The following is a 24,128-nucleotide window of genomic DNA, read 5'->3' as shown; positions in this document are numbered from 1 at the left end:
ACAGCGTCAAGTCTTGCATCCAGATCCTCCGATATTTTCCGTATCGGCGCTAAAAGGTTATTAAATATAGACATAGACTCCAATCGTTTCAACCTTTTAATCCCTTATAATTATTATTTTTGTCAAGGCGACATCTGTCAAAATTTACAGACTGATCCGCCTAAAAAATCTCAGACCCTCATTTGAGGAAGTTGCGTCCCCTCGGTGTAATCTTCCGCGTAACCTTTTGTTTTAACGAATACGGCTCTAAGCTCTTGTCAGTAGCGGAGATTATGTTTAAGATGAAGTAATATTTTTCTGTTTTTTTGCAACACGTACAACGAAATAGCCTGTATTAGAAGAAAGTTGTCGAAACGTGCCGGAACTATTTATGTCTCCCACAACTCGTAGTGAGCTGCTCTCCACCGGATCCCTCCGCAGTGCGCGCGGGCGTTCTGCGTCGTTGACGCCGCCTGAGGGAGCTGTTGCGCACTTGTGGCTGGTGCCGTGTTCGGAAGCCTGAGGCTGCAGCGCTGGCTCCAGCTGAGGACGTACGAGGTAAGGTCGGCGGGATGGTGTTATTTTAAGTGTCCGGGCGTCTCAACTAATTAATAGGAGGGGCAGGTTATTGTTTGTTTAGTGAATAATTCAATCCGCATACAGGAAGTAATCCAATAGTGTATTGTCTGGAGCTCCCTGGTTACAACACCATAGCTTTCAAGTTTTCAGCTTGTTTTCGGTCCAGGGAGGACCTGGCCTGGCAGTTCGGCATGGGCTGTTCCCATAGGGAGCAGGGTCAAGACTGATTTGAATATGGCTAGGTCCAAACTAGGAGTAGCGTGGTGAGCCAAAAACACAAATGATGGATATCCGATTAACCCTAGATCTGTGACTGGGGGTGTGAATTGGGAGGATGTGGCCTAACGGCCAGACCCGTTGACCTCGAAGCTGGGGAAACGGGTTCGAGTCTCAGCAGAGATGCTCAAAATCCTGTGATTCGAGGGAAATCACTCCATCTCGGCGTGCCTAACAAAAATGAATGTGTCTGTCTGTAATGCAGCTGGTACTCATGTAAAGCGCTTTGGGTCAAGTGTTAGGTATATAAAACAGAAATGTTTGATTTGCTCAGTGTTCCGTAAATCATCTGTTCTTTTTTCTTATGTGTAATATTACTATGGTTTTAGTTGGCATACGAGTGACACACTAGAGTCAAAATTTGTGACATCGAAGTAAATCTAAGAAATGACCAGTATTTAGGCGCCTCTCTGTGATTTTTCTACTACTGCATGCAGACATAGCCAACGCCGATGAACATATGCCTGAAACAAGCCAAACCTGTCGGTTTTTACCAGTGCTTGTTAGTAGTATCAGATTAATGACAATTGGCAGTAACTTTGTTGTGAATAATTAGAATGAAATTATTAGAGTGCATTGAATAGTACTAGGTTTGTGGAAGGGGCATGTGGCCTTAAGAGTTTCTCAATCCCTCCTGTTTATCGGCACTGGCCCTTGAGCGTCTGGCAGGACAATTGATGTATATTAATAGAGGAGTTCCTTTGTGTAGAAGAAGATATTGCAGATCTCCCAACATTTAATATTGGGAATGTTAATAGGAGTGAGGGGGCACAGTTTAGCAGAAATCTATGGGTGGTTTAGGGGTTATGAGAAGGATTTAGCATAAAAGCTATAATAATGTTCAATGTGTTCTTCATTCAGACACACAGAACCACAATGTAGTCCAATATGTGATCACCTTCTGGCCTCCAAGAGGGACAGAATAAGGAAGGTGGTGACATGTAACTTTTGTGCAAAGCATGTGGATAGGGTAGAATCTCAAAAACATTGCTCACTATGCCCCTAAATATTTTGGAACTGGAAGAAATGGGTAATTCAGAACTAATTATTCACAAAAATGTTATTCTAAATGATTCACAGAGCTTCCAAGTTTTTATTTGCATTGTGCCTGCAGTGCCTTACTGATAACGCTCTGAGAGACACTTTATAATGAGTGGAATAAGGCAGCTAAGTCTGGCAAAAATTGCTCTTTTTAGGTCTCGCACCTGGCGGCGCAGCACAAAGCGCTGTTGCCAGCGAGATCTATTGTTGCTGACTTGCCTCGGAAGTGTGACAGGAGATGGGCACGCGCAGGGGCGATTGGAGCTTGTGCACACGCACGCACAGTCACTCTGTGTGCACATCTCCTGTCCCACTTCCGAGGCAAGTCCTCGCAAGCCTCATGTAGCATTACTTTCACTTTCCCTTCCCCCTGATCAGTAGCAGTACTTTTGGGGTTCTTACCTCCGAGTCTTCTTTAAACCTGCGGCGGGGGTGGAAACTGAAGCTTCGTATTCTCCATGCCCCCTAGCCTAGCTGGTGCGCAGGGTGGAAGAAAGGCTTCTGGGTTTGGCGAAGCGGTTATGACGGTGATACAGGTGACGGTTCCTTGTGATCCAGCGCAAGAGCATCTAGCAATTCTAATTCAGCTGCCATGTGTTTTTGCTTTGGACGCCCCCTCCCTGGGCTGCACCCCTCCCTGGGCCGCACCCCTCCCTGGGCCGCACCCATCCGGGTATGGCGAAGTCTGCAGACGCCGCCACTGGACATGAGCCGCAGGCCACGCCCATGTGCATTCTCAAGGCGGCGTGCCTACAACGTGGCGTGCCTACAAGAGCGCACATGGCACTCTTTCACTTTCCCTTGTTTTTGTTGCAGTTTTATTCAGTACAATCTCGACCAGTAGGTATTAGAGTGCTTTACATGAGCACAGTTTTCATTCCGTATGGTAAAATTCAGTTTTATTTACAGTTTTTACACAGTGCGATCTTGAGGCATAGGTATTGGAGTGCTTTACATGAGCACTGGTTTCATGACGCACTGTAACATTCATTTTCTGGTAGCATCTCTGCACTATTCTGATCTGTCTCACTAAAAGCGCACAACTTTAGCTGCATTTTTTTGACACTGCATCGCTAATCATCCTTTCTCCATTACCACTCCCAAGCCTTTATCTATCAACATTTAGCGCCACACCCTGGCATTCAGCTTATCACAATTGATACAGTCAGTTCAGAAAATGTAATTTAACATGGACTGTTCCTTTTCAAAGCACCTTCCTTCACTTTAACATTTCACTTAATTGATTTTTCAATCCGCATTAATAAATATGAATGAGAATCTACATGGGAGAGGAAGGTAGAATAATAAACACTAATCTCTCACTATAGAGCGCTGAGCTACACTGATTTTACTGTGTACCAGGGCTGTGTTTCTACTCAAACTAAGAACATTTTGACAGTTTCAGACCGCAAATAACACCATGCTTACAAACTAGGATACCAGACACCACTTGTGATTAGGACCCAAATATCAGCTTTAAAGTACAATTTGGAAATGCAAACATCAGTTCTTAACAAAAAGAATGATATAAATTCAAAGACAGAAGCAAAACTAAGACATTCCAGGCATGGCCCTTCTCTGGAGGCAATCCCTGCATAATCAACTCTATATGAAGCATTTCACAAACCAAAACAAATCAAAAACCTATCACACCACAGGTATGTAGACATGAACCAGACGAATTACATGATCACAGATCAATGCTGCTGAAAATTTAACACTAAACAAGCATTGGCATAGCCAATAAGTCTCGCCTTTGGGACCTTATAAGTGTTTTATAGTGATTATCCAAATAGTCCCTCCGCACTCTGCTTGCTTACATGCTAGACAGAAAGCTGAGAAAACCAATGTTTATAAACCCACCCTGCTACCTTATTTCCTGTATTGTATATGCACGATTAATGAATTGCTGTAAAGATGCAATTGGAGAAATCATTACATTGAACATAGCTTTGATGTATATACGCAATTCTTTTACTCTCTAAGATACTTTCTGACAATGAAAAGCCTATTTAGTGATTTTAATTAACTATAGAAAACTGCACTATTTTTTTTTAAAATCATTGATGGTGTCCAGTTTCTCTCCTTACAAAAGTGATTAAAAAGCTAGTGGCTTTTACCAATATCTGCTCTTGGAGTGTGGCAAAGTCGTGCAGCTGCCTTTGAGAGGAAATTCTTGACCGGTACTTGCCTAGTATGCCTGGCAGCGCTGTATCACAAATGGCGTTAATGCTTTTTCCACATTCACAAGATATGACAGCTAAAATGATTATTAACTATGTAGATTGTCGGAAGACATCAAAAATCCACAGCGGGCTAATTGCACTGCCGAAGAAAAGGAAGACGAGCATTTGCAATGCAATAGGTCTAGCATTTACGCAAGTTTGAACTATTGACATTGCAAATAGCTATGCCTTTTATTGTTGTTTTCGTTTTTAAAACATAAATAAGACATTGTCATTTACAATGGCAATAGCTTAAACTCGCATAAATGCGAGACCTATTGCATTACTAATGCTTGTTTGAGAGACCGTAGTGTATAGATAGTCCTTTACATAGCTGTAACTTTCCTGAAATGTTGGAAGAAGTATAGAATATCAAAGGATGAGATGGAACACATCCCATGAAAACAGCTCGCAGTCCTAATTCACAAGCTGAGTGTAAAGATTTGGATACTTTGGGCCCCAGTCAGGAAGACTATGCTTAAACTGGTCACACTCGAGCACAGTCTTCACTCTCTCTTGTTCCTAATCCTAATACACCTCTAAACTCCAACCCCTTCCCTCTGATCGAGCTTCTCCCTTTTCTTTTACCCACTACTTATTTCCTTCATGTGGAGTAGTGTGGCTCACTGGTTAGAGGCGGCAGGCCCGGGACCAGGTTTCAATTCCCGTCGCGGCAGGGTCGTGGACCTTGGTCAGCGGACTCGATAATTCTCGCTTCGGTGCTTACTCTAATCAGGGGTTCCACTCGGCAACTCTGGGCATTAGCTTGCCTAATCTCCACAACGGCCCCACCAATTCCGGGGATGCCTGGCTCCACCTTGGGGACTCACAGGGAAAGCCAGGAGGGGTTCCCCAGAGTTATACAGCGCCAGGAAACCTATGGACGGGTAGCAATGCGCTTTACAAGCTCAAAAACATTTACATTTACATTTACATTCATTTTGCCCTCACCTGCTCCCCTTTCCTCTTCCTTTTCTGTCTTTTTGCTCACCCTGTCTACCAATCTCACCCCTTTCGTTTTTTATCCCTCCTCCCTTTGCATCTTGCACCATACTTCATTTGGTTCTTCTTTCCCCTCTAACTCTTCAACTCCCTTTCGAGCTCTCAGCACTTTCCTCTCCCTCATCAATTCTTACTCTCCCCGCCCCCCGTCCCCCCTCCAGGGTCGGACTAGCCTGCAGGGAAATCTACAGTGCCTGATGAAAAAAGTCAATGTGTGCTTTAGGATTAAATCTCTTTATTGTTTTTTTCAAGGAACACACACAATAACAGCTCTTAGCCGCATAGCCCGTCCCCTTATCTCACCATAAAATCATACGCTTAGAAAAAAGAAGGAACAGAGCCATGACTTATTATGAAGCCAGCTCAACGGCTGGACACACTATAGCTGCAGACAAACTTCTTTGAAAACAAACAGAAATAAAAAAAAAAGCCCCCCCTCCACCCCTGCCCCACCTCCCTCCCACCACCCATGTTCCAGGTCCATAACCCTCTGCCCACAAAAATAACCTCTCATCAAGCAGTCCCTTATTTGTCCACATCAGATAGGCGCAGCAAGCGATGTAGCGGGGACATGTAACCTCTCGAAACTCTGTGGCAAGCAGCGACAGGAAAGGCTGCCAGAGCTCTAAGTACTTAGCACCTTCACCTGCCAAGGTCAACGACCGCTTTTCCATGCCCAAGACATGCTACAAACGGTGTAACCATCCCTGAAACGTGGGGGTATGTGTGGTGCGCCAGTGTGTCAGAATATTCTGGAGATCAGAGCCCAGTGCGATGGCTATTAAACGGCCCCTACGGGCGCGTAGCGGATATGTGATGGGGGTTGGCAACTCTAGCAAAACCGAGGGAACCGTGGTATTTCTGTGTTGCAATGTGTATCTACCTCGTCCAGGACTTGCTTCCAGTATCCCTGAAGCGGAACATACTCCCAAAGCAAGTGCACTAGGGTGCCTGACTCCCCACATCCGCGCCAGCATGTCCGGTGTGTAATACCAATATGATGCTATTTTAGTGAGGGTGTCTGTCAGCCCCATATGGTACGCGGAGTGTCGAGCTTGATAATAAATACCCTTCCAGTCTTTGTGGTTAAGCGTCCGACCCAACTCCCTCTCCCACCGTGCCTTCCCTGAATTATAAATATGCAAGTACCTGACCTGTAGCATTTGGTATAGGTCTGGAATTAGTTTTTTATCATTTTTCCGTGTAATTAGCCAATATTCAAACGGCCGCAGATGTCTATCGGCCTCTGCGCGTACCTGGCCATTGAGCTCCCTGTGCCGGGCCTTTAAGTATCTAAGCCTCTCCGACTCTGGTAGGCCGTACGCCTGCCAAAATGCCTCAAACGTTAATACCCCTCCTCCCGCGTAAAGTTGGTACAAAAACCGACATCCTGCAGGACGCCATTTTGCAAACGCTACATTGTCCTGCCCGGGTCCGAAGTCCGGATTATCCATCAATGGGGTGAGGGGCGACGAAAAGGAGGTAAGCTCGTGTTTGACGTTGGTACTATCCCACACTTCTAGCGGGACCCTAGTGATATATGATGCATATAGGTTGGGGGGGTCTATGCTGCCGGCGTAGAAAGGGGACTTCTTGCAGAGGGCGACCAGCGACCGCTTGATCTTGGAAAAGCCAATGCTTCTCAGATTCCCATCTGCTCAACTCAACCAAGTAGCGCAGCTGTGCCGCTTGAAAATAAAGAAGCAAGTCTGGGAAGCCAAGGCCCCCTTTTTCAGGACGGAGTGTAGCAAGTCTGAGCTTCATCCTCGGTTTTATGCCGTTCCAGATAAACTGAGCTAGTTCAGACTGTGTCTGGCGAATCCAGCCTACAGGGGGATACAACGGGATGGTGCGGAATAAATAAAGAATTTGTGGCAAGATCGTCATCTTTATTGCTGCCACCTTTCTCAACCAGCACAAAGGGAAATGCCTCCATATGCCCAACTCTTGCCTGATTTTCTGACGTACCTGCGCATAATTAATACGCACTGTCATGCAGTGTAGGCGCTAGCTGAATCCCCAGATATGAGATGGCGTCAGACGACCAATGAAAGGGAAAAGTCTTCTGCAGGAATTCGCGCGCACTTCATTCCAGAGAAATGTCTAAAGCTACTGACTTACTCATGTTGACTTTGAAGCCCGCCGCTCGAGCAAACCCATCAAGAGTGTCGAGACACGCCGGCAGTGACTTTCGAGGTTGGGATAGGGAAAGAAGCACATCGTCTGCATACAGACTAATGGAGTGTACATAGGCGCCAAATTTGTTTTATAAATTCTTTTTATTGAAACACACAGAGGAAATCATAAACACATACAAAAAAGAAAAAAAAATACACTGGCGTTCCTTCACACATATTTACATACATATATGTCCTTCTGTGCGAACAATCAACAGAAATAACAATCTACGGGTTTCAAGGGTCTTCCGACATTACTGGGTCATCCGGTATCGCAGGTGGAGCGCATACATCACCCCTATAAACATTCCAGGGCCCCCAGATCTTGCCCCATTTCTTGGGCCTCCCCCTAGCCACATACACTGCCCACTCTCTAAACATGCACCAATCCAGATCTTCCATCCATTTCCCAATAGTGGGTGGCTGATTCGCCCCCCACAACTGAGCAATATTACGCTTGGCAATACCACATGCCAGTGTGGCCCACACCTTTCCTTGGGACGAGAGGTCAGTTGGATCCCAAACATTCAGAAGACACCTCCGCGTCTCCAACTCAAAGCCCACACCCCACACCTCGCGTACCGTGGCATGTATAGCAGACCAATACCCCCCGAATAAAGGCACAGTCCCACAAAATATGAAAGAACGTTCCAGACTCGCCACATCCCCTCTTGCACGCGTCACTCACAGCCAAGCCCATTCGCACCAACCGTGGACCGGTAACATAGCATCGGTGAAGTATCTTCAACTGAACTAGTAGGAGCCTCATCTGAATTGCAACGACCCTCGGAGAGGCCACGGCCTCCCTCCAGTCCTCGTCATCCAGAATCAAACCATCTGCCGTCCATTGGTCCCTAAGTACCACCAAGGGATCCTCCGTGTGATTAACCAGCTTTTTATGAATCAAGGAGATCGTTTTAGTTGGAAGATGACCGTCTAACACTCGATCCTCCAACGGGGAAGCCTCTGGGAGCGTCGTGTCTCGGGGAATACCAGCAAGCAGCGCATGCCTAATCTGAAGGTAGCAAAACCTCTCACTCCCCTGCAATTGATAACGTTCCTGCAAAGTTTCAAAAGGGAAAACACCATTCTGACCCCAGAGATCCCCAACTCAGGAAATTCCAATGAGATCCCATTTGTCGAAACCCTTAGACTTCCAAAGACTACCCAAACGTTCAGAGTTCCAGAGGGGCGTAGCCTGTGTGATCTTCCCTTCCCACTTAAGGGAGCGATTGGCTTTGTGCCAGACCTGATAGGCGCCAAATTTAATCCCCTGCACTTTCGGATTGCGGCTCCATATATAGGGCACAGAGCAGGGGCGACAAAGGGCACCCCTGTCTCGTTCCCCGCTCAATAGAGAACCGGGGTGATGTACAGCCGTTGACCCGGACCGTCGCAGTTGGGAACTTGTAGCAATTCATGACTAGGTAGCAAAACTTCTCCCCAATTCCTGCCTTCACTAGAACCTGTTCCAGATAAGGCCAGTGGACCAGATCGAAAGTTTTTTCAGCATCAATCGCTAACATCATGAACTCGCCAGGGGTACGCATGACTTTCTCTATCAGATGTAGGGCTCTTTTGGTATTATCAGCGGTCTGATGCTCCGGAATAAACCCGGCTTGATCCGGATCTATCAGACCATTCATCAGGGGCGGAAGATCGACATTAAGGAGGGATATTGGGCAGTATGCCCCACACTGCGAGCGATCTTTCCCGGGCTTGGGGATAACGGAGATGGTAGTGTCCAGCAGATCTCTTGGAATCGCACATCTGCGCAGAGAATGTATTAAAGAGTGCCGTCAGAAGGGGGGGACACTTGCGAGCAGAACGCTTTATAAAAACTGGCTGGGAAACCATCTGGCCCGGCGCTTTTGCTAACTTTAGACACGAGATGGCTGCAATAACCTCTTGAGGCCGGATATCTTGCTCCAATATGTCTGCCTGCTCTTTTGTAAGGGGAGGGAGGGGGACTGACGCAAGAAATGACTCCCCGGCGGAGGACTCGATTGAGGATGCGGCTTAAAGAGAGGCATAAAAGTCACTAAAGGCCGCCGCTATATCGGCATCTTCCGTAACCCGCCCACCTCCCAGTGGGACAATCTCCTGTACAGTGTGTCGCTGCGTTGCTTCGCGCAGTTTGTTACCCAACAAACGCCCACACCTATCCCCGCCAGTGTAGTACTTGTGTTTCAGTCTCAAGGCTGCATATTCAGCCCGATCCTGATCTAGCGCAGACAACTGCATCCGCATGGCCTTAAGCTGCCTCCAGACCCTGCGCCGAGATCGCAATGATCTCTCCCCGAAGCACCGCTTTTAGCGCTGCCCATTGCGTCGCTAGTGTAGTGTCTGCATTGCTATTATGAGCAAGGTAATCTGCAATGACCCCCGTAAGTCTCACCACCACCTCTTTACGGTGCAGCAGTGGTTCTCGCAGCCTCCAGCTCCGCGTCACTCGCGTAACCGGCGGGAGGGAAAACTTTACAACCACTGGCGCGTGATCCGAAAGGGAGGCAGTACCAATGTCCACACCCGTCGTGAGTGCCCGGAGTGATGTGGAGGCCAGGAAATAATCTAACCATTAAGACAATGGGGTAGCCCACAAGGTATGGACCTGGGTATATTACGATATAAATAAACAGTGGTCCTAGACCTATTGATCAAAATAATTGACCCAATCAATCTTCGTTAAATCATTTAAACCTTCAGGAGCACTGCAGCCGAATCTACTCCAATGTAAATTAATAATCTTAGGTGAAAGAACACAAAACAAGCCACTACAGCCTACGACGGAGAATACAATGTATTTAATTCATTGTCTCATATTTTGAAATCATTTTTTAGAATAATGAGCTATTAAGTAAAAAAAAAAAAAAAAAAAACAACAGATAGGTTGCCCAATTAGAGCGTGCAAAAGGGGGTGAGGGGGTGATCAGAGTGTTAAGTAAATGAAGAAAAGAAAGGAAATTCACAGCAATAAATATCACAAAATCACATTATTTGTCAATCGATAACGGTATTCTAAATTTGCCGTATTGAGTACCTGGCCAAACAGAAATTACTATAAAACCATTATATTCAAGATTTTTAGGGGCATTTATGCCCTCAGTAAGCACTATATCAAAACAAGATTATGGTCCAAGGTAAGGAGAAAGGAGCGTTGACGTTTCGACTCGACTTAGGGCCAACCGGTAATTTGAACCTGGGGCATGCGAGTCTTCATCAGGACAAGAAGAAGATGGGCAACCGAGGGGTGTCGATGACCCTACAAGAATGTAATAATAAAGGGAGGTATTACCCAATGGTAGTGGCGATAATGATTTAATAAAATAAAAAAAAAACAGTAAAGAGGGGAGCCTTGCGCTTACCCTAGGTTGGAAAACCAACGAGGTATGTATCCTTTTTACAATACTGCGTGCTCCTGTAAAACAAAATGTACAGTGCGTCTAGACATAATCCATTAGGTTTTTTAAAACATCCATCCAACCCATATATGAGTCACAGTGGATGAGAAATTACCTTAATTGTTGTCGGATCGATCATCCAATTAAGGGGTGGGCAGTGTTCCATGTATGTGCCAAAGTTGGGATGATAAATACCTGAAAAGTTACAGGCAACATCAGTCCCCTGAGCTTACTCATTGTAAAACAGAATGTTGCTTAAAAATAGCCAAACAGGGTTTACCTTATCGTCTTTTAATAATCTTTTGGTAAACCCAAGCTCCTGTCAACACAGTTCAGGAAGCTGTTGTAATGAAAAGAATGGGAGGAAAAAACCCGTAAGTATTTCACTCCATTAAAATTTGCGTTAAAAATCCGCCGAAGCTCGATATCCATAAAGTGCAGTAGTGTGTTCTACTCATAGAGAGCACCCGCAGCACAACAAATAGTCACAAAGCTTACCGTTTGGGCAGCGTTGTCTTACGTAGAGGAGCCAAGCCTGAGTTCTACCGGGACGCAGCAACACTGAGCTTACTTCCGCGTCCAAGTGAAAAAGTGAGACACCCCCCTGCTAATGATGATCATAGAAAGCGGACTGTCCTACTAAGTTTAGAGACAGTATTAGTGCATGCTCAACCAGCCCAGAACTTACTTTCTATAAAAAAGGGACAAAACAAGGGAACTGATAGCAAAAACCCAAATTGAACTGCCAATTCATATTGCATCGTTCTAATTCTTCCGACCTTCGGCGGAACAAACCGCCGCCATTTTCCTTTGGGAAAAGCATTTCCAAAAATCAGTGAATACCGGACCACAGATACCGATACTTCTAAATCCATATTGAATATAACTAAAGCAGTGTCTATCGAGAAAGTTATATATTATAGACATAATTATATTCGGTTACCAGCCATTCTGGCAAATTTGCCACATTAAATGTGTATACCGTATTCCCACAATTTGATGGAAAGAGTTTTTTTTTAACATAATCGGCATAATCCGGGTCCTTATTATCACACAATATGACCCTCAGAAGGAGAACCCAGTTTCACCGGCCCACGAATCTTTAGAAAGGAACCATGAAGCTAATAGGGAATTTCAAAAAATGGACTACCAATTCCCGGTTTTTCATCGTTGCCCAGGTAACTGATGTCAGACCTCAGGTACCCAGTCAGGATACTTCTTTATACATCGAGAATACAAGTAAAACAAACATTGTTTAAAAGTGTTGTACATTGTTGGCATATGCATAATTCCATTCCGATGTAATAACTTTGTTCCATATGAGCAGCATAATTGATAGCCAATTCACCACATTACATTGTATCATAAAATATCATATTTTAGTGAAGAAAAAACATTTTTCATGTTCTTATTCAATCCACCACTGGGGTTTTAAGGCCAGTTTGTTATATAATAGGCATAATCACACGCCTTGACACACAGTCCTACAATGATATGCAACACTCCCTCTTTTGGTCCTTTGTTGTTATCTAGATGAATACATAATGTCTTGACATGTAATCAAACAGTAGTCCAACAATCAACAGGGTTTATGATTTTTCATATCCTCAATAATGACACCTGTTTGTTTATCTCCTCCAATTCGTCCAGGCCCTTATTGACTGTGTCTAGAGTGTATATCCATTTACACTCCCTTCTGTTTAAAGTATTCTGCAAGTCCCCACCACGGGGGTTTGCTGTTACTTTTTCGATGACCCACCACTTCAAATTATTCTCTGAGTGTCCAAATCTCGCAAAGTGGTCTACTAAGGGAGCTCCTGGGACTCGACAGCGTATCCGGCTCCATCACAACAACTTCCAAGTCAAACCGCATTGTGGGGTCTCCCAGCAGTAACGGGACACAAGAAATGTGGTTCTTGTAAAGCCTGCCCACTTACTGTGGAGGGGACCACGTTCAGTCATAACAACCAGACATATAAGCTGAATGATCATACCAACTGCAATACCTCATGGTTAATCTATGCCATTATGTGCCCGTGTGGTTTCATGTACGTGGGTCAGACCACACAAAAAGTGAAGTGTCGGATTCTACAGCATATGAGCCGGATATGAAAAATCATAAACCCTGTTGATTGTTGGACTACTGTTTGATTACATGTCAAGACATATTATGTATTCATCTTGATATGCAACACTCCCTCTTTTGGTCCTTTGTTGTTATCATTGTAGGACTGTGTGTCAAGGCGTGTGATTATGCCTATTGTATAACAAACTGCTCTTTCAACCCCAGGGGTGGATTGAATAAGAACATGAAAAATCTTTTTTCTTCACTAAAATATGATATTTTATGATACAATGTAATGTGGTAAATTGGCTATCAATTATGCTGCTCATATGGAATAAGGTTATTACATCGGAATGGAATTATGCATATGCCAACAATGTACAACACTTTTTTAAACAATGTTTGTTTTACTTGTATTCTCGATGTATAAAGAAGTATTCTGACTGGGTACCTGAGGTCTGACATCAGTTACCTGGGCAACGATGAAAAACCAGGAATTGGTAGTCCATTTTTTTAAATTCCCTATTAGCTTCATGGTTCCTTTCTAAAAATTCGTGCGCTGGTGAAACTGGGTTCTCCTTCTGAGGGTCATATTGTGTGATAATAAGGACCCGGATTATGCCGATTATGTTAAAAACATTTTCTTTCCATTAAATTGTGAGAATACGGTATACACAGTTAATGTTGCAAATTTGCCAGAATGGCTGGTAACCGAATATAATTATGTCTATAATATATAACTTTCTCGATAGACACTGCTTTAGTTATATTCAATATGGATTTAGAAGTATCGGTATCTGTGGTCCGGTATTCACTGATTTTTGGAAATGCTTTTCCCATAGGAAAATGGCGGCGGTTTGTTCCGCCGAATGTCGGAAGAATTAGAACGATGCAATATGAATTGGCAGTTCAATTTGGGTTTTTGCTATCAGTTCCCTTGTTTTGTCCCTTTGTTATAGAAAATAAGTTCTGGGCTGGTTGAGCACGCACTAATACTGTCTCTAAACTTAGTAGGACAGTCCGCTTTCTATGATCATCATTAGCGGGGGGTGTCTCACTTTTTAACTTGGACGCGGAAGTAAGCTCAGTGTTGCTGCGTCCCGGTAGAACTCAGGCTTGGCTCCTCTACGTAAGACAACGCTGCCCAAACGGTAAGCTTTGTGACTATTTGTTGTGCTGCGGGTGCTCTCTGAGTAGAACACCCTACTGCACTTTATGGATATCGAGCTTCGGCCGATTTTTAACGCAAATTTTAATGGAGTGAAATACTTACGAGTTTTTTCCTCCCATTCTTTTCATTACAACAGCTTCCTGAACTGGGTTGACAGGAGCTTGGGATTTACAAAAAGATCATTAAAAGACGATAAGGTAAACCCTATTTGGCTATTATTAGCAAACATTCTTCTTTACAATGAGTAAGCTCAGTGGACTGATGTTGCCTGTAATTTTTCAGGTGTTTATCATCACAACTTTGGCACATACATGGAACACCTTCCTGAACTGTGTTGACAGGATCTTGGGTTTACCAAAAGATCATTAAAAGACGATAAGGTAAACCCTGTTTGGCTATTTTTAAGCAACATTCTGTTTTACAATGAGTAAACTCAGGGGACTGATGTTGCCTGTAACTTTTCAGGTATTTATCATCCCAACTTTGGCACATACATGGAACACTGTGACCACGCCTTAATTGGATGATCGATCCGACAACAATTAAGGTAATTTCTCATCCACTGTGACTCATATATGGGTTGGATGGATGTTTTAAAAAACCTAATGGATTATGTCTAGACGCACTGTACATTTTGTTTTACAGGAGCACGCAGTATTGTAAAAAGGATACATACCTCGTTGGTTTTCCAACCTAGGGTAAGCGCAAGGCTCCCCTCTTTACTGTTTTTTTAAATTTTATTTTATTAAATCATTATCGCCACTACCCTTTATTATTACATTCTTGTAGGGTCATCGACACCCCTCGGTTGCCCATCTTCTTCTTGTCCTGATGAAGACTCGCATGCCCCATGTTCAAATGACCGGTTGGCCCTAAGTCGAGTCGAAACGTTGACGCTCCTTTCTCCTTACCTTGGACCATAATCTTGTTTTGATATAGTGCTTACTGAGGGCATAAATGCCCCTAAAATCTTGAATATAATGGTTTTATTGTAATTTCTGTTTGGCCAGGTACTCAATAAGGCAAATTTAGAATACCGTTATCGATTGACAAATAATGTGATTTTGTGATATTTATTGCTGTGAATTTCCTTTCTTTTCTTCATTCACTTAACACTCTGATCACCCCTTTTTGCACGCTCTAATTGGGCAACCTATCTGTTGTTTTTTTTTTTTACTTAATAGCTCATTATTGTGAAAAATGATTTCAAAATATGAGACAATGAATTAAATACATTGTATTCTCTGTCGTAGGTTGTAGTGGCTTGTTTTGTGTTCTTTCACCTAAGATTATTAATTTACATTGGAGTAGATTCGGCTGAAGTGCTCCTGAATGTTTAAATGATTTAACGAAGATTGATTGGGTCAATTATTTTGATCAATAGGTCTAGGACCACTGTTTATTTATACAGGAAATAATCTAGTCGCGCATAGGTCTTGTGTGCGTTAGAATAGTAGGTATATTCCCTATCCCCGGTGTGAAAGCTGGGCCAGAGGTCCACCATTCCTGCCTCCCACAACCGAGTCAACCCATTTACGGAGAGAACTCCTGACTGAGAGGTGCGCTGGCACGATCTGTCTAATGTATTATCCATCACCAGATTAAGGTCCCCAACCAATAAGATATGGCGATCAGTTGTGTTGGAGGCCTCACAGTGCAAGGTGAAAAAACTTCTCCTGGCCCTCATTGGGAGCGTAAACAGAGCCTATAGTGAAGATTAACGAACCCAGTGAGAACCTATAGGTCCACAACCTCCCTGGTATCTCGACTCCCTACTGCAAAACCTTACCCTTAAATCGCTGGGCCACCAGTATCGCAACCCCTGCAGTTTTGGAGGAGGCAGAGGAAAAAAACTGGAGTAGGAAGCAACTGGACCTAAGTCGGTGACAGTCTTTCTGCAGTAACTGTGTCTCCTGTAGGAGGCAGATATCGGCCATCGAGTGCTCTAGTAAGGAGAGAACTGCTCTGCGCTTCACTGAGTTATTTAGCCCCCTGACATTTAACGTCAGGACTCTAAGTTTGTTGTTAGGCATGGCTCACTATAGATGTGTAAGTGCCCATGAAGTATAGCCAACTGCGCTGGGAAAAATGCAACAAAGCTTGTCTCTCAAAATCTAACACGGACAGCGCCTTAAAACCTACCCCAGGGTTTCCGTGGACCTGGAACCTACCCGCCCCCTTCCGATCAACCTACCCCAACTAAGACCCCGAGAACAAAAAACCCCATCAAGTCCAAAATGTCCTTCATCCTCAGATGACCGGAAGAGTATTATAGTGGGGTGATCCGTAAAACACTTCTCAGCTCCCCCTCCCACTGACAATCCCTGTATTAAGCAAACACAGCATGAAACCAGCAATCATCAGCAAAATCCATAAGTCAGCCAGTCTGAGGAGGCTCAGAATCCAAAGCGGCCGCCTCAACCGCCGCTCTCTGACCCTCCGCGATCGCTGCCGAGGAAGGCTTCCGCACCCTTCGTTGCCTCCTCTGCATCCGCCATCGGGGCCTGGTGTCATCTGTTTCATCCCCCTGACCCACCGTCTCCTGCTACTCCGTCGATGGATCACTGCCCAACAGTCGACAAGCCTCTGTGACTGAACGCAACTGATACATCTTGTTCCCAATTTGAACATCAGGCGGAAAGGATGGCCCCAACTGTAGGCAATTTTCTGTTGCTGTAAGTGGGCCTTGACAGGCTTGAAAAGTCTGCGTTTCTGCAAGGTGAGCGCCGAGAGGTCCTGAAATAGAACTGGGGACTGTCCCTGAAAGTGCAATGACTGCATCTGCCTGGCTCTCTGCAAGATCTCCTCTTTTGTGCGAAAGTCCTGGACCAGAATATTGGGCTGGGCGCCAACGCGGCCCGCGGGGGACCAGCCCGATGAGCCCTATCTAGTCGCTGTTCCGAGTCCATCGGGCGCCGCAAGATATGATTGAAGAGTTCCCTCGTGTAGCGAAACAGGTCTTTCGTTTCCTCATTGATTGGCACATTACGAATCCGTATGTTATGCCTCCGAGATCGGTTCTCTAGATCCTCTAGATGTGCCTGGAGATCAACTTGCTGATGTGGAGCCATACAATTTTCTTGCTGCAGGGCCGCTAGTTCAATATCGGTAGCATCTCCTTTTGTTTCAAGTTCTGCGACCCTTTCGCAGATACCATCTACGTCTCTACGAACCTCCCTGATTTCACTAGTGAATTCCTTCTTCAGGGTATGGATGTCGTCCCTCAGAGACATCTAAAGAGAGACTCCAAAAAGGCCTTGGTAATAGATTCTGTGCTGAAATCGGACTCCGACGACGCTTGTTTCGCGGCCGTTGCCATGGTGTCCTGCTGCTGGTTCTCCTGAACCTTAGCAAAGAGATCTTTCACCGTTTTACCTCCACACCCCCTGGAAGTGGACATCGCCCGCCCTCGGCGTGACCGCACCGGCCCAGCCAGGCCTGTAGCCAATGCCAACCCGGTGAGCAGCACCTCCATAGTCCACTGTAGACGGGCCCCGGTTCTTCAACCTACCTCTGCAAGGGAGCCAGACCGAGCTACCCACACCTTCGTCACTAGGCCAGGCCCCCCCGGGACACCCCCTTGCATTAGTGCTCCAGTCACAACATTGCCCGTGTGGGACCCACGGCCCCGTCCAGTATCCACAGGACCGCACCTTTCATGGGGTGCAACCACGGCCTCTGTGGTCCCCAGCAATCCCCGGCTTTTCTGGCTTACTGATTCCACCTTATTCACTCGCTAGAAACCAGCTGCATCGGTGCCCTGCTCCAAGTATTGCTCTTCCCTCACGTGGGCCCCACCAGCATCCGCCGCTGTGCTCCTTTTCTCCGTCGCAGGGCTCCCAAACCCAAGCGCAGCACAGTCACCAAGTAAAGCGACAATCAGGATGGGCCTGCCGTCGTTGTTTGTCACCTCTTATGGTCCGGCACCAATGTGGCCGCCAGCCGTGCGCAGTCCAAATCGTAACAGCCACCCCAGCTCAGTCCTCCTCAGGGCGCTCCCGCACCTCCTCTCACCAAGCAGCGCGCAGCCCGAGCTCTTCTGCGGCCTGTCTCCACCCGCGGCAGACACCACTCCTCACTCAAGCGGCACCCCCTGGTCAGGCCTCACTGTCTCACAGCTCGGGGGTTGCGTAGCTATGCTCCGCCGCTCACCGCGATGCTCTCCGCGCAGTCCCTGCACTGAAGGGCCCAGCTCAGTTCTCCACACGTGGGTTTCACCTCCAGTGAATCCCACACCCGGACACCGCTGCTGCCGCTAGAAAGACCCTCCACAGCCGCCGCTCCAGAACCAGGGCGTCTTCACGGCAGGCCCATGCCCGGACCGCCGTCCACCAAATCTGAGGGCCTCTTCCCAATGCCAGCCAGGCCAGGATGTTTCCTGCAGCGGCTGTACCCTAGGAGGTCGCCGCCGCTCTCACCGCTTCCGGGGCACAGCGACCCCAATGCAAAATGGCGACTCCTCCCCACCTCTCCAGCGTTGCTGCAGGCCTCTGTGGCTTAGAAAACGCCAAGGCCCCTCTGGGCCAGGCCGAACTGCCTCCCAGGGCGTCAGACCCCCGATACCCGTCCCCTCGTTCCGTAGCACACCAATGACCAACCGGCACCACAGTCCACCTCCTCTGTCGCTGCGCGATCCCACAACACAGTTCCGGTTTAAGATGGCAGTTGGATTGGAATCACCACGACGCCGCAGGCCCCGATCTCCAGCGGGGGAGGTCCGCAGCACTCACTTCACCCGCTACCGCTGCAGCACCGCCTTCAGGCCTCGGTCTCCGCTGCACGGGGGGACGGAGGCCGGCGCGGTCAGGCACAAGGCACCCTAACAAAGTGCCTGAATCTCGCCGGCCGTTCCTCCTCCACCGCTCCGGCCCGTGTGACTCCAGAGACAAAGGCAGCTCTCCGGACGCCGGTCCCCGAGCCAGAACCACACCAGCCAGGAGCCCAATTTAATCCTCGCACTCGGGTACGGCCGACTGCTGCTAAAACGGCCGATTAGCCGGTGCTTACCAGGGCTGTCGGCGGGAGCTGCGGAGCAGCGCGTCTGCTCATGCCGCCATCTTAGCCACGCCCCTTCAATGTGTGGTTTAGAGGAGGTGTGCGACGGGGAACAAGAGCTCCGGTTATTCAAGGTGGCATTAGCGCTCACATTCTTCAGGGCATACAGGGTCTGTGAGATAGTGGCCCCAGCCAGGAGGACCCCGGGGACCTCATGTTTGCACAAATCAGAAGTTGAGATGGGAGCAGGGCACATGGTGATCTACCTGCGCAGATCAAAAATGCACCAGGCGGGCAAAGGGAAGGAGACTAGGACTGAATGTACCAGAGACCAAGCCTGCTGCCCGGTGTGCCTGTTACATGAGTATATGCTGAAGGATGGGCCTGCGCAAGGGCCCCTGTTTATTGTGGAATGAGATTCAGTTTATATACAAAACTTTGTCCGGAAATGGAGGCAGCTCAGATTCAATGGACCCTACTTAATGACAATGGTAACCCCCACTTCCCTCAAGGTAGATGGCAGGAAAAGCCTGGTATCATCTTACCTATGTTCTTCTGGATCCAGCATCATGCCAAGCATCATGGACTATGTAAATGGAACAAGAGGGGGAGAAGATTGTCACCGTAAACCCCCTCCACCTCTGCCTTTGGACAATTGTTTAGAAAAACTGCAGGAGTGTTATGTAGTTTTGTTTTCCTTTTTAGGTCTCGCCTATGCAGCGCCCATGCGCTGCATAGGAGGAGACATTTAGGAATCAATAAAGTTTTTCGGCCAAACACGTGCACGCTTTGCATTGCTTACAAAGGCAATGCGTGGCTTTGAAAGCATCTGTTTGTAATTAACTTGCAAACAGATGGTGCCCCTTCTCGCTCCCGCAAGGGAAACGCTGTGTGTGCTCTAGGCCGCACTCCCCCACCCCTCCCACTTGTTAACCCCCGGGCTACGCCGCGTGCGCGAGTTTGTACTTGTTGAAGAAATGAATGGGAGAAAACTGTAATTCGTGGTAATGTAATCAGTTAAATGAGAACGGACTCCTCGGACATACCCTACATTTCATGGCCAGGTGCATTTTATGCTTAGGCTGATAGCCTTACATTTCATGCCTAACGCTTGATTCCCTTCATTTCGTGACTGGGTTCCACTACAATTAATACTAGCGGTGTGCAAGTTATGTCCAGATAAAGCATTATTTCATAATCTTCAGCCCCATGCTTATGACCAGGCCGATCACAGTTCACCCCTGAACCACACTTCACAGTTTATCCCCATATGCTGAGGGATCTTATGCCAGGATCACTTGCAGTTTAGGTCACTTTGTATTTGATGCCTGACCCACTACGTGTTGATCTCTCGTCAGTTACATTTCATAAATAATTCCCAGGGTTTCATGCCCAGCCGTAGCTCCCCACATCTCATTCTCGAATGAGACATCTCATTCTCGAATGAGCAGTACACGCTCGGGTGACTTTCATATCCAGAGCCCCTGTATTTGATGTCGCCCGCGGATTCGCCTGAATAGGATTGCACTACATGTCTCTGCCTGGCTCCTGACGGTCTAGCTAATGCGCCTACATTTTACAGCTAGGAAAGGCCAAGTACTAGCAAGCACGACCCATCGTTTGAGGAAGCGCCAGGCTGTGCGATGGGAGGCCGGGGATTGTTGTCCTTTTCCACCCACGCAGCCTTTGCCCTCCAGCGGAGTCCTGATTTCAGGAAGGGGGAGGGGCTAGGCGCCAGCACCTTCACCGTCGTGCAGCATGCGGAGCTTCCGTGCTTTTTATCCCCAGGCGTGCGCCGTGCACAGGGTCGCCTTTGTTAGACCAGTCATTGCGGCGCACTCCCCCCTTGATGATAGGTTTATGGCCACTAGCTGATGCAATCCTGAATGTTACTAATATTGAATGTAAGAGAGGACTAATGAGCAACTGATTCTTTTTTAAGTGTTACGTGGAAGCCCAGCAACCAAAATGGAAAACAAAATCAGACAGGCAAAAAATGGAAATGTTTAGGAGCCTAGTTTGATCAGCACAGAAAATAATCAGTCGGTATTCATACTAAGTGTGCATTTTACAATTGAACTTGTTAGAGCTTTACGATTACCCAAGAGAGACGAGACACAGGTATACCCATGAGAGACCAGACACAGGTATACTCATGAGAGACGAGACACATATATACCCATGAGAGATGAGACTCAGAGCTTCTGTGTGACGAGGAAACAAACATTCTGACCTCTCTGTAGTAAATTCGATTACTCTGTTGTATAAGCCTGTGCATCTTTTTATGCTTTGTCTTCATTTTAAAGATTTATTTTTGATTAGTGGTTTAAAATTTAAAACTGCCACGTACAGTGCTAGCGATATTCGTCAGAGTTGTTTTATAACTGAAAACGAGAAATATAGACCAGAACACAAAGAATGGCTTGGGGCGTGACTGCTGGGTCAGACATGGCTACCTCGACGCGACCCTTATTTGCTATATGTGTGTGTTTACTCCCCATTCTCATTTTATCAGAGCGTTTTAGTCATGTCTCCGTCAATCTCACGAACTGCTTGAATTTTCTTTAATCGTTTTTTTCTTTTCTGCCTCACTTGCTTTTCCATTCATGTAAATGAGCCGCCTTAAGTGACAAAATAATTGTCTGGCAACCTAACTGTAAGATCAGATGAACAGACACAATTGATATCCTGTGGATGTTCTGAGAAGCTGCAGCGGGTGAGAAGCGCCGGAGCTCAGCAGCAGCTTGCCACCTTCTGTCTGTCTTTTCACTTGAGCCATTCTGCCTCCCTGGCTCTTCTTTGGCCTTTTGTTCTCCTGGTCGAATTGTAAGCATTTTCTCACCCTCCGTGCATGGGTGTTTACTGCGGTCTTCTAAATGCAAAAAAGCCCATCAACTGCTCATCGAACCGTGAGATATGGGGCGGAGGGAGGGCTAGGACTCCTGTGGGTAGAGGAGAGTGAGAGAGAAGCCCTACTTTCACACTTTTGATTAAGTTACAGCAATGAAAACACGTCCCAGAGGAGTGGACTTCTTTACCTTTCTGTGCACATAAACTGTGGACATGTCGCAATGCCTAGCATCCAGTGGGCCCATAGCTACGCCCTGGAGCCACAGGCCTCAAACGGCCACCCACCAGAAAATAGCAGTTCAACAAGTCTTCTTTTTCTGGGTATTTTTATTCAAGGTACATGGTTGTTTAGTGGAGCGTTTACCAATTTATTTGCCTCTTGCCGCTTTGCGGTTTAGTGGCAGATTGATGTCTTCGTGATTTCTCGCACGAGGCTTATCCAAACGAAGTACCCTTTCACCATGCTATCCAAGAAAATGGAGGCCATGAGCTACAGCACATATGTACCCTCCCTGTAAGTAAATTAACGGCAGTGTAACACAGCATTAAAGGTCTGGCTCAGAAGCACATTGAAATGATGTAGAATGTATCAACAGTTACTTTGTTATCAACAACATCACTGCAAATCACCAGTGAGCAGAAGATTGATGTTAATGTCTGCAAAATGTAGTAACATTGCGGAAATGTAACTATTTATTCCTATTAAAACACAGCTCGTATTGACACTTTTTTTTCTAAAGAACAAAACTGATGTGTGGCAATTATTGTAGGAAAACACTAAATAAAAGTGCTTTGGTGCCTGTAAATTCTGCTTTTAATGTTGTTCTGTTCTTACACCGGGTAACTGGAACTTCCGCATTCACTGCTTTAATAAATCTATCCTTCCTTTTAGACATTCGAGCCCCAGATAGTCGTGTTTTCGATTTTAAAATGTAAAAAACATGTAGGGAAGCCACATATATTAGGGAGTTATAGGAGGTCGGGGGTTGTTAACCTTCTAATAGGTCATCTATATCGCACCCAGACAATTCAAACATGTCTGTAAAATATAAAGACAAGTGTTAGATTTGGGGCTCTATTTGGCACAAGCAGGTACAAATAGGGACCCTTGCCTTTAGTCAGGGTAAGTGGGTACACTCCTAAAATAACCCCTGCTCACCCCCTTGGTAGCTTGGCACGAGCAGACAGGCTTCTCAGAGGCAGTGTGTAAAGCATTTGTGACCACATACAGTAACCCAGTGACACTACAGATGGACACCACACCAGGCTTTATATAAAAAAGAAGTATTCTTTATATAGACGTAACAAAAGACCACAAACAACATAAATCCACAATACTATACTTAAGATGGTAGTTTTAGCTTAGTTCAGTTCTGTTCTTAAGAGAAGACACTTTGCGTCAATGTACCTTACGATGCGTTGCGCTGCCTCAACAAGCAATGTTGCAGTGATGGAAATGCGGAAAAGTTCCGGTGCAAAGAAATAAAGACGTGAAGATCTTCCAGATGCGGCACGCTTCCCCGATGATGTGAGAAGTCTCGATTCGATGCAGCAGCGACACTCTTGTTCAGCGATGCGAAGGCAACAGCCTCGGCTGTGGCACTCTTCTCCAACGTTCCGAGAGGCTTACGCACAATGCGACAACTACAGCGGCGACATCCAAGATGCGACGGCAGCAGCTCCGACGGCAGTGCGCTTCTCCGGGGATGAGAGGGCTTTTCTCGATGCGGTGCGATATGACAGCTACAGCGCCGACATCCACGATGCGACGGCAGCAACAGCGACACGCTTCTCCTTCATTGCGAGACTCTTCACCTGATGCGTTGCAATACGACAGCTGCAGCCAGGGGTGTGGAATTTTTGAAAAAAGTTACTTGTCCAAAGGGCAAAGTGCTAAAGAAATCTTCTTGTCCTGTAATGAAATCCACTTGTCCCCTTTACTACCTAAATCATTTAGATGAGGCAGCACACTTGCTTTATTAATCATTAACAGCCTCCTAAGTAAACTTGCCCTCTGCTTCTGCCCATCAGTTGTAATCAACCACCATAAAATTCCCTTATAGGAACATATAAACTTCCACTTTCCTCTCACCACATATGCTAAACTGGTCCCATCTCCTCTTAATTATAGTCCACACCCTTCCACAGGCTCATTATAGGCTCCATCACCCTTTGCTTCTGATCTTTCACACTATAAGCTTTATCTACTTATCCATTTCCTCAATACAGACTGAATAGTGTTTTCCCTTCACTCTCTCACTGTAGGCCACAGGTTCCATGCCCCTTCCTCCACTGCACACAAAACAGGTTTCATGCTTTGTCCCTTTGCCTCCAGCTCACCAAATGTTCTATGTCCCGGTCTCCACC

The 24,128-nt window shown here is 46.3% G+C and overlaps 1 protein-coding gene across 6 annotated transcripts in view; it reads left to right on the top strand.

Moving 5' to 3' along the window:
* Positions 1 to 412: 412 nt before the first annotated feature.
* Positions 413 to 24,128, top strand: part of DNAH8 (dynein axonemal heavy chain 8) — a 10,041,960-nt gene continuing 10,018,244 nt past the window's right edge. For all 6 annotated transcript variants that reach the window (XM_078647354.1, XM_078647353.1, XM_078647356.1 and 3 more), the window contains exon 1: positions 413 to 537. The gene's annotated coding sequence lies outside the window, so the exon portion shown is untranslated. The remainder of the gene's footprint in view (positions 538 to 24,128) is intronic.

This window comes from Lissotriton helveticus, chromosome 6 (genome assembly GCF_964261635.1).
Source record: "Lissotriton helveticus chromosome 6, aLisHel1.1, whole genome shotgun sequence".
Lineage (NCBI taxonomy): Eukaryota > Metazoa > Chordata > Amphibia > Caudata > Salamandridae > Lissotriton > Lissotriton helveticus.
This window is presented reverse-complemented; position numbering and strand designations above follow the sequence as displayed.